This window comes from Xenopus laevis, chromosome 6L, assembly GCF_017654675.1.
Source record: "Xenopus laevis strain J_2021 chromosome 6L, Xenopus_laevis_v10.1, whole genome shotgun sequence".
Lineage (NCBI taxonomy): Eukaryota > Metazoa > Chordata > Amphibia > Anura > Pipidae > Xenopus > Xenopus laevis.
This window is the reverse complement of record NC_054381.1, coordinates 73578034-73590246: the sequence shown is the minus strand read 5'-3', so window position 1 is coordinate 73590246 and position 12213 is coordinate 73578034. Positions and strand designations below refer to the sequence as shown.

General features: G+C 37.6%; 1 protein-coding gene across 3 annotated transcripts in view; it reads left to right on the top strand.

The window, feature by feature from the left end:
- ahrr.L (aryl-hydrocarbon receptor repressor L homeolog) overlaps positions 1–12213 on the top strand; it is a 180490-nt gene that overhangs the window by 152040 nt on the left and 16237 nt on the right.

Below are 12213 nucleotides of genomic sequence, written 5' to 3'. Positions count from 1 at the left end.
CTTTTTTTGGTCGAAGGATAATCGTTCGATCGATGGATTAAAATCGTTCGAATCGTTCGATTCGAAGGATTTAATCATTCGATGCGCAAAATCCTTCGACTTCGATATTCGAAGTCGAAGGATTTTCATTCCCCATTCGAATATCGAGGGTTAATTAACCCTCGATATTCGACCCTTGATGCATCTGCCCCTATGTCTGTCCAAGAAATCATCCGAGCCACTCTTAAAAGCAATAACAGAATCAGCCATCACAACATCACCCGGCAGTGCATTCCTCAATCTCACTGTCCTCACTGTGAAGAACCACCTATGTGGCTTCAAATAAAAGTTAATTTCCTCTAGTCTGAAGGGGTGCCCTCTGGTACGGTGATCCTCTTTATGGGTTAAAAGGTCCCCTGCTATTTGTCTATAATGCCCTCTAATGTACTTGTAAAGTGTAATCATGTCCCCTAGCAAGAGTCTTTTTTCCAGGGTAAACAACCCCAACCTTAACTGCCTACCGTCATTATTTAAATTTTCCAGCCCTCTAACCAGTTTAGTTACAAGTCTCTGCACTCTCTCCAGCTCATTTATATTCTTCTTAAGGACTGGAGCCCAAAACTGTACTGTATACTTTCCAGAGACCTATAAAGAGGCAAAATTATGTGCAAGACAATACTTCATTTTATTAAGTAGCCAAAGAATGATACTGCCTGGAAATGGAACTTGCTATCTACAAAAATTCCCAAATCTTCTCAATTATGGATACCCCCAATACAATACTATTTAGTGTATAATTTGTGTTTATATTATTTCTACCAAATTGCATACCTTGCATTTATCAACACTGAACCTCATTCTCTAGTTTGCTGCTGAATTTTTCAGTTAACCCAAATTGCTCTGCAAAGTGACAGCATCATGCATGGAACTAATTGTTCTGCACAAATTAGCATCATCAGCAAAATTTAGAAGTATTTATGATGCCCACCTATAGGTCATTAATAAACAAGTAAAAAAGCAAAGGTCCAAGGACAGACCCCTGTGGTACTCCACTCACAACACAGAATTTCAGCTTTTTTTTTTTTTTACTATTTTTACTATTTAACAAAAAAATATTTTGTATTTATTTGAATCCTTGCCCCAATACCTTTTTCTATCTCAATTTTAGCTTGTCTGATAGCTTTTCTTTTTTGATTTATTGGCCTCCTTGTACCTGATAAAAGTTGTCCCAGCTAATGCCTTAAAATCATGTTTTTTATTACAAACCTCAGCACAAACACAAGTTTAATGACTATTCATTAAACTTGTGTTTGTGCTGAGGTTAGTAATAGCTTCTAGCCTTGTACTGAACATCTATTTTACCTATTGCTTTAATCAAGAAAAATCTGTGGTTGTCAATACTTCTTGAGCTATACAGGGGAATTGCAGTTACTACATGTTTAGTTCATGCAAGGTAGTTAATTATATTACCAGGCAAGTATTATGTCAAGAAATAACAAAAAAATATTATTTTTTAATGATTAAAACAATAAATAGAAAGTATGTTCAGTATGTAGAAAATAATCAGTCTAAATAACTCACTTCAAACATTTATTACTGCAAAATCATCATATCAGCAAATAACTTGATTCTCAATATAAATTGCAACAAAACACACCACAGGGCAGTGTACTCCCTCTGTCTGAATACCTCGTCAGCCACTCTAAGTGACATTATAGGTACTGTATATTGGTTTAAAGATATACAATTTTTTATTGGCACACCCTAGTATCACTTTAAAGGGGTAGGACCAAGAACCAGTACTTCTTGAGATAAACAGAGCAAATGGGGAAATTGCAACTACCCCACATTTCGTTCTTTCAAGGTAGATAAAGATCTATTTATTCACCTCACTAGGACCAAACATAGAGTAACTTTAATTTCCCTGGTTGTCTGGATTAGCTAAAGTATGAAATATATTCAGCACAAGCTTTATTGTTTTCACAGACATACATGATTCCACAGATTAAAAGGAAACCATGATAGTCTTCTAATCCCTCTTTCCAAGTTCCATTTTTCACCAGGGGCTAACACTGGCATTAATTTTTTCTAGCTGCCTTACTGAGGATGTATCTGTGACAACTGGTTTGTGGCTATGCAAAGACCCACTAGACTTAAGACATGTTTACATAGCATTTTCAGTTTATTGGCTCTTGGTGCCACTCCCAATCTCATATTTTATGCTGAGCACTTATATTTGTGAAAAATAAATGGCAGTTAATGAATGATATGATTTGTAGTTTGGCAGCTGGCTGTGACAATTTACCTTTTTGAACAAAATACTCTTGTCGTGGATGACTGTGATACTGTATTTTTTACAGTATATATCTATATATATATATATATATATATATATATATATATATATATATATATATATATATATATATATATATATATATATATATACCCAAAAAAGTAGAAAGTGTACCCAGAATATCACCAGATGCCCAGTATGTGAATATTTTGTCAAATAAACATTGTTTCAACGTGTTTATATATATATATGGGCCATAATATTAGATTTGATTGTGTATTCACAAACTATGAAATCTGTACTAGGTTTAATGATAGATCTTTTTAAGATTATTTTTTTCTTTTGTGGTTGCTGCTAAACACAGAATCAGAGACCTGCCGTTATCTCAGAACTCACCTGGCATGCAGCCATTAAGTTGTGAAACCGACAGCTCACTTAGCCTGAGTTGTACATCCTCCTACATTGAACAACTTTGATTTCTTCATGGTATTTAAGGGAAGCCACAAGACCTTCAGTTCTAATGAAACATGAAGTGCCATTTAATCATTAAATGTAGTAATGACAGCTCACACGGGATGGCATTTTGTGTCCCACTTCATTTTATTATGTGGCGGCTTTAGTCACATAATTAATAATACTAAAACTGTGTGAATTTTTCAGATGTCAGGAAATGTTACAGATTACATAATTTTGGAATTATTCAAGAGATACTATCATAAGATAGCTATGAAATACACATGTCAACTGTATGTTGATGAGAAACATTGTGAGACAAAATGAATTTAAATATAATTCTGAAGGTACTTAATTTGTTTCCCTGAGAGATTGTATTTTCTGGTAATAATGTCACTGTTTATTTCCTCATTAAACTTTAAATAATATATCAGAATATCTACAAGAAAACTCTTCATTTTAGAAATGGTGCCAAATTTTCAAAAGTTAATAAGTTAATATTATATGTAAGTACTTTTAGGCACTTCATTTCTGGTGTTACTGGCCCTTTAATCCACTTGTCAGTATTGATATGGCGATGGAAGGAAGAGATATGGAAGGGAAAAAAAGACAAACCCGACAGGGAATTGAGACATACTGTAGTATGGAGAACAACAGGGTTTACCTTGGAGGGACAGGGGATGGATGGTATAGATGTCCATGAACGTAGGAAAATAGTTCAAAGGTGACTAGGGGTATGAGCAAAAAAAAGCTTGCATCCACTGAGAAAAATGGAACAAAGAGAGAGCAAAGGCACACAGAAGTGCGTTGATGTTTTTTCAAGCAACAAACCAAGTGCACCAGCAATGCTATTCAAAGTAAGCTATTTTTTGGTAAATTGTAGCACCCCTGCAAGCGTAATTTTGGGTAGGAGGCAAAATATTCATTGTGCCATTGGAAAGGCAGCAAGAGAAGAAAAATTTGAATAAAGAAAACCCTAAGAATAGAAGAACGCTAAGGGAAGAAAATAAATTGCTATCAAATAAAGAAAAACAGATACATGGTAAATATACAGATACAGAATTATTTGGGGATATACATGACAATCTGCACACCTAAGGCAGCAACTTGAAGGGGAGAAAATTTTATTTTTAGAACCCTGCCCCCACCAGCCCATACAGCAGTGGAGCTGAGGAGAATGGAGACATGGACTGTCATGCACATGTCACGTGTCATTTGTGCAGGTGAGGGGGTGAGAGGGACTGTGCCTAGTGTAGTGCCAGTATACCTGGCACTACTCTAGGCAGCATTCCAGTGCTGGGATTATGTGTGTATGTCTTTACTAGAGATTTCTTAAAAGGATTAGTGAAGATACCAATATCTCTGCCCCATTACTAAGGATGGGCATTTTGGCATGGAGCCCAGTCTGGAAAGGTTGATCGATATTAACTGTAAGTATGGGTGCAGACATGTCAACTCCAACTACAATAACAGCCTAAACAACAAAATGTCAGTAATTTATTAATTGATTAAAACTAATTTCTTAATGGATGCTATTGATAAATTCACTAATTCAGTTTTGCTTTATGTAAGTACTGTTAATCAATCCAAAGATGTGCATGTGCCCTTGTTTCATTAATAAAGCTAAGTTGTTTACTGTATTGCGCTTTTAATATGTAATGTAAGTATCTGAGTACAACAATCAAACATACTTGTTCTGTATAAGCACTGTGACAAAAGATTCATATTTTATGTGTCCTAACAGACTATAAAGCACTGCATCTGAATGGTTTTTCAGATGTACTGTGCGGTAAAGTTATCTTAGCCACAAAAACACAAATTCACATACATGCACTATGCAAACCAGATTTTCTGCATTCTCTAGAAACTAATCAGTTAAAAGCTATTTGCAGTCTGACTAGTGATGGTTTCAGAATGAATATTTAAGCAAAGAGTCTACTCACAATGTAAAAAAAATAGGGTTTGTTTTACAAGAGCCTATTTCAGGTAAAAACAAACTTCTAATGCTTCCCTTTAATAGTAGGGTAAAGCTTAATCTGTTCTAGGAAACACTCCAGCTAAAACCTGTCACGGTCACGGTCAAGTTTTTTCATAAATAAGAAAACATTCTCATTTAAAACTCGACCTATATTAAATAACCCCCTTAAAGTATAAAAATCAGAGATGGGAGCTTATATACTATGGGAACAGGAACGACTGGTTAAAAGCAAAGGAATGTAAAATTGTGCCTTTAAGGAAAGTAAAAAGACAAAAACAGACTGTACAGCATCATAGTACTCCTATCTGAATAGGAAGCTCAACTGTATGAAAGCGTAACTATGAAGATTTTCATTAATCCAGGTCATGGTATATGTAGTATAGGTAAATCTAAAAACAACTGGACTTGCTGAGTAATCAATGAATATAGACAAATACAAGAGTCCTCTGCACTTAACCCATTATCAATATATTTGAGACAGAGACATTTTGTGCATACTACTACTGAAAAATGCTTTACCCTTTAAACAAAACAGGGATTGTTTGTCCATATATTGCAATATATTTAAGATGGCCAATTTGTGGTCACAGCCTCATTGCACCCCCGCCTAATGGTTTTAAAAATTAGTGCTGAGCACAACTTTCCCTTGTTTGTAATCAATGAAGAGGTTTCAGTACTCATCCGAGCAGCATCTTCAGTTCAAATGACTGGTGTGGGAAATTCTCGGCATATAAACTCTTCCACTAATCCAATCACAATGGCACATTGTAACTCTTCAAAGAGGTGACATCTGAAGAAATTCACAGAGGTGTTGATTCTGAGTAGTTACTGTGATATGATTATCCAATGTGTCATGCAACTCCTAGAAACAGGTGTCATGAGAGTTGCATGAATATATGTGTGAAGTGTTCTGAAACCGCCGGGGTACAGATCTTAGAACAGCATTGTAAATGTCAGCAGATAAAGGGTGATGCACAGTTGTGCTCAATACAACTGACTACGACTGCAAGATAACCACACTACTCAGTGATAGCAATACATATGAACCCTTAAGGAAAGACCCAACCAGCGGTTACAAGAAAAAGGTGATTGGTTCCCTACAACAACTTGAAAAGGAGAAAGCCATTGATCGAGTTTTATACCACCGCCTGTACCCCAGAGAAGCCACATCATGATTATACGGACTCCCCAAGATACACAAAGAAGGAGCCACACTAAGTGACATACAGCATTGCAAAATTATTGGCTAACATCTTAGCCTCGTTGATAGGCAATACAGTGCATCATATCCAGAATGCCAAAGAGTTTGTAACCAAGATTCACGGCGTTACACTAGAGCAGTGATCCCCAACCAGTAGCTCACGAGCAACATGTTGCTCTCCAACCCCTTGGATGTTGCTCCCAGTGGCATCAAAGCAGTTGATTATTTTTGAATTCCAGGCTTGGAGGCAAGTTTTAGTTGCATATAAACCAGTTGTACTGCAAAACAGAGCCTCAATGTTGGTTGACAATCCCCATAGGGGCTATTAAATGGCCAATCACAGCCCTTATTTGGCACCCCAAGAACATTTTTCATGCTAGTGTTGCTCCCCAACTCCTTTTACTTCTGAATGTTGCTCACGGGTTCTAAAGGTTGGGGATCCCTGCACTAGAGGCAGAAGAAACAATGGTATCATATGATGTCACTTAATTGTTCACATGTATAGCTACTATAGAGGCAATTGAGACTGTAAGAAATTGACTGCAACAAGATAACACCCTCAGCATCAGAACAAAGCTCAGTCCCAACCAAATATGCTTGTTGCTAGATTTGTGCCTTAATACCAGATACTTCAAGTACAAGAATCTTTTTTATAGACAGAAACATGGCTGTGCAATGGGTTCTCCAGTCTCTCCCATTGTAGCAAACTTGTACATGGAGGAAGTGGAAAGGAGGACTTTACTTACTTTACAGGGAACTACACCGAGTCACTGGTTCAGGTTTGTGGATGACACTTGGGTTAAAATCAGATCCAATGAAGTGGCGGTCTTTACAGAACACATTAACTCAGTGGACAATAACATCAAGTTCACAAGGGAAGATGTCCACAAGAATAAACTTGCCTTTTTTGGACTGTTTGATATGCATCCAAGAGGGGGGTAACTTGACGACGGAAGTATACAGGAAACCCACTCATACGAATCAATATCTGTTGTTTGATTCCCACCATCTGCTGGAACACTGGGTGTCATTAGAACTATGCACCACAGAGCGGAATGTGTGGCAACTGATACAGAGTCCAAAGACAAAGCGCAAAAACATCTTAGAGGAGCTTTGAAAGTGTGTGGCTACACAGACTGGGCCTTTGTCAAAACAGCAGCAACCAAGCCCAACAGGAACACCAATAGAAATAACCGCCTGGAGACACATAGTAGGCGATACATAGTCATCCCAAATGTAGCTGGAGTGTCAGAGAAACTCAGGAGGATTTTCAACAAACACCACGTCCCTGTGTTTTTCAAACCTAGCAACACACTGAGAAAAAAACTGGTACACCCAAAGGATCCAACACCAAAAGAAAAACAAAGCAATGTGGTATACGGAGTCCAGTGTAGTGAGGAGTACACAGATCTATACTGTAACAAAATCTACTCACTCTGGTGGTCTAGCGGGCCGGTGGGGACGCCCACCGCGCTCTCGGCGGGGACGCCCGCCACACCGGTCTTCTCTTCATAATCTTAACTAATGGCTATTTTTATAGGCGTGTGGCTTCTGCGCGCAATGGCACGAACCCTTATGGGTATTTAAAAGGCCATTGCACTGGTCTTCTTTTCCCATGATAGGATCTTGTTTCCTGGTGCTCCTGAGACTTGTGCTATTTGATTCCTGTTTCATGATCCGTTTTTGAATCCCTGTTGTGACCCTGCCTGGCTATTTGACAATCCTGACTTCTGAATCCTGACCCTTGCCTGATATTCAACTCTGATCCTGCTTAATCCTTTGATTGACTACCTGGTTTGACCCTTGCCTGCCTGACTACGTTTGATCTCTGCCTGCCTTGACCTGGCCTGTTCTGACTTTGATTCCGTCTAACGCCTTCTACTGTGACCTTCAGCCAGGTCCGGACTGAGAATTAAAATAGGCCCTGGCATTTCAGGTACACAGAGGCCCAAACAGCCCACACAGAGGTCCAAACAGCCCCTACCAGCCCACTAAATACTGACTTTCTATGGCACTTTATAGCAGCTCCTCTGGCATTTGCGAGAACCCACAGATTGCCAGTCCGGGCCTGCCTTCAGCCCAAAAGACTCTTGTTTACAGTTGTGCCCCTCTGCTTGTCTAGAACCACCTCTCGTTTTAAGACCTGATGGCATCTGAGTAGCTGAGGGCTCCTCCCGAGGCCAAAGGCGGCTGCTACAGGCAGAAGCACGAGCCGAGACCAGGGTGCTTGGCATCAGTTCTAGATTAAGGGTGCCAATTGTTACATATACATTGGGGAGACAAAACAACTGCTCTCCAAGGGAATGGCTCAGCATAGGAGGGCGAATGCTACAGGGCAAAACTCAGCTGCCTTTCTACACCTAAAAGACAAGGGACACTCCAAATCTTGGATAAAGAAGACCGCTGGATTGAACGAGGCGTGAAAGAGGCGATTCATGCCTTCAACACCACCTGTCTGCTACATACAATGCTGTTCTAACATCTGTACCCCGGCGGTTTCAGAACACTTCACACATCCATTCATGCAACTCTCACAAGTAACACCTGTTTCTAGGAGTTGCATGACACATTGGATAATCTTATCAAAGTAACTACACAGAAACAACACCTCTGTGAATTTCTTCAGATGTCACCTCTTTGAAGAGTTACAATGTGCCATTGTGATTGGATTGGTGGAAGAGTTTATATGCCAAGAACTTCCCACACCAGTCAGTTGAACTGAAGAAGCTGCTTGGATGAGTAGTGAAACGTCTTCATTGATTACTCAGCAAGTCCAGTTGGTTTTAGATTTACCTATACTAGGGGGCACATTTACTAAGCTCGAGTGAACGATTCGAAGTAAAAAAAACTTTGAATTTCGAAGTTTTTTTTTTGGGTACTTCGACCATCGAATAGGCTACTTCGAGCTTCGACTACGACTTCGGTTCGAACAATTCAAACTAAAAATCGTTCACCTATTCAACCATTTGATAGTCAAAGTACTGTCTCTTTAAAAAAAACTTTGACTACCTACTTCTCCACTTTAAACCTACAAAGCTTCAATGTTAGCCTATGAGGACCTTCCCCATAAGTTTGCTAAGCTTTTTCTGATGGAAGGAAAATCCTTCGATCGAAGGGTTAAAATCCTTAGAATCGTTCGATTTAAGGATTTAATCGTTTGAGCCAACGATTTTTCCTTCAATTATTCGATCAAAGTATTTGTGGTAAATCCTTCGTCTTCGATATTCTTAGTAAATGTATGAAAGCATGTTTCATAAGGATGTTTTATGTACTTTATATACAGGTAAATTCATTAAATCATTTATTTGTTGGTGGTGGTGTTTTTAACTTTCAATATTTAACTTATTTTAACAATATTCTGAGAAATGAATCAAAATCAATATATGATTTTATTTTTACTAATTCTTATATTGAAACGTAATTAATCTACACTGGCACAACCATGAGGAAAAAAACATATCCCATTAGCAAAGAATTCCTTTGCTCAAGTGAATCCTGTATTTTAAAAACATTAATGAAAGTCAAGTGTGTGTGTGCATGTGTGTATGCATTAGTGTAACTTGCCTTTCACAACCTCTTCTGCACTGCACAATTCCCACCCCTCCCTGTCCCCACCCACAAGCAAATTTATCACACAGGCAGGTAGGACTAGTGCAGGGGACAGTTGTGGTTCCCCTCTTCCCCAGTTTATGCTACTGTTCCAGTTTCCTCTACTAATGATCTATAACAAGCAGTGGTGTAAATACCATATAGAATTATTATTATTATGATTATTAATATGTATTTATACAGCGCCAACATATTGCGTAGCACAATACTCTACATGATGGTGTAGCAGTACAAGTTTTGCAGGGGTGTGAGTGGTTATGTATATTTTGCCACAGGACTATAGTGATACAATTGCTAACAGGATTGAGTTCACGATGCACAGTTTGCCAGACATAAAGGTCTAATCTGTATGTACCTAAGTGAGGGTTAAAACCTCTCATTTTAGATATTAATACAATTTAAGTGAGTAGAATGAAGCATGTGAATACCTTGTGCTTTAAAAAGGTTTTCGCTGCAATATAAATCATACAGTATTAAAATATTCATGAATCAAAAGTAAAGAGCTTTTGCAGTCATATTGTTTACTACTACAAATGGGCAGCAATTCAAACACTCTTAACATGCTCCTGTTGCCAAATCTCTAGAAATCACTTTCAAAGAAATGTTGGGCGTATTCATGTTGTTTATTTAAGCCTGCTTGGCATGCTTTCACTTTTACCGTGATTACAGGTGTACTTCTGGTAAGTCAGATCAATCAGTATTCACTAGAATTGTCTACCCACCCGAATATGTCTTTTAAAACAAGATGCATGAGGACATTTATTTTATATGAAATTTGGCTTAAATGTGTTTATCTATTGCTCTATATGAATATGAATAGTGAGGTGTCATTTTAGTTCTGCATTTACTTCATCTAGTAAGTCATATTTTTTTGCAGCGTGGTCTACTATTTAGGCCATGTTTGAGGTTATTTATCTTTTTGTTCGTTTATCTTAACCACCTGATATTCCATCAATGGAAAATTTCTTCTTATAACATTTATTCTCATAAAAGCTTTTGCAAAATGTGAAAAATTTGGACCAGTGAACACAAAACCATATTGTTGAAACATGTTACTTGGTACAAATCAGCAGCTTCTCTTGTTTTAGGAGTCTGGGTCACTTCTGATATTTATTTAAATACACTTGAAAGAGATGGACAAATAATTCAGATTCAAATATGTTCTATATAGGCATGCTTGGGTCCCAGACCATCAAGTAGACTGACCACTGACCATATTTATTTTGACACCACTGTACAATGAATAAATGCATTATGTATCAGGAAATCAATTTCTGTAAGTACCTAGGCCAGTTAGGGCTACATTTAGAAAGTATGCTCACTGGAAACCAGAAAGAAGTTCAATGAATGTAGTATTTGGGGCAAACAATTATATGCTGTTCTATGTATTGTTGGGACTATGGATGACACAGTATTCTGAATGGGGCTTGAACTAAAAAAAGTCTGAAAACCAAAATGTTAATTTGGCCAAATCTGTGGAAATAGTTAAAAATAACTATTGGAAATTGTCCTCCTAAAGTTCCTAGTTAAAGTGTACCTAATTAAAGTGGTGATTTGATGAGATTACTTTGGGGCATATTTATCAAGGTTCGAATTTAGAATTTTGGAATTCCAATTTAAAAAGGCCAACCAAAATTAAGTCAAAGTTTTTTTTGGTTGAATAGGTCAGTTTTTGATCGAATAGGTCCATATTCGGCCGAATTCAAATTGTACAAATCAAATTAATTGCGCATTCAATTGAATTTGATTCGAAATTTTTCCCAAAAAATAACTTTGATTTTTCAAAGTCCATCAATTGACTCCAAATAGGTTCTAGGAGGTCCCCCATAGGCTAAAACAGCAATTCGACAGGTTTTAGATGGCGAATGGTCGAAGTCAAATTTTTAAAGAGACAGTACATGATAAATTTCGATATTCAAATTTTCGGGTTTTTTCAAATTCGAATCAAATTTGTACTATTCCCTAGTCAAAGTACACAAAAAATAGCTCGTAATTAGAATTTTTCAAAAATTCACTTCGACCTTTTTAAATCTGCCCCTTTATGTCATGTTTTTTGGTGATACTCTGCCCTACAAAGTCCCTGTATGAAAGCCTTGCAGCTGTCTGTATATGTATGCATTTTTTTGGCAAGGAAAGGGTTGGGAGAAATTAAATTAAATCTTGTTCACCCTTTGCTTAGTGAATGTCTTGGCAAGTACTTCTATATTGGAAATATTCCACATCTCCTCTGCAAAACAGTCCTTGGGACTGATGCCCACACTTAGCATGAGCACATCTGGTAATAAGGTGCACAAGACATGTAATATGGCAGTGAGACAGCAAGCCCTATCATGTAGTCACCTGATGCTAACAAAACACATGCAGTGTGAAGTGTTTGTATTATGATCTAGGAAAGGCTCAGGATGGACGTCTCAGAGCAGAAATGCAACAGGAATTTATCAAACTGAAACCTTCTGGGCATTTTTCCCAGAGCACCACAGAACTTAATGTGTTAGATACATTTAGTTTTATTATTATTTGTACTGTCCAGAGGTTTCTTAGACTTACTTTAAGAATGGTCATTTCTTTCAGCATGCAACAGTTAAAGAATTCTTTTAGCAACTGGAATAAACCCAAAGACTCATCCTCACTTGACTCATTGATTTTTTTTATATCTCATGTAGGTGATAAATTGCGGGGAAATTTTGCTGTGCTGGA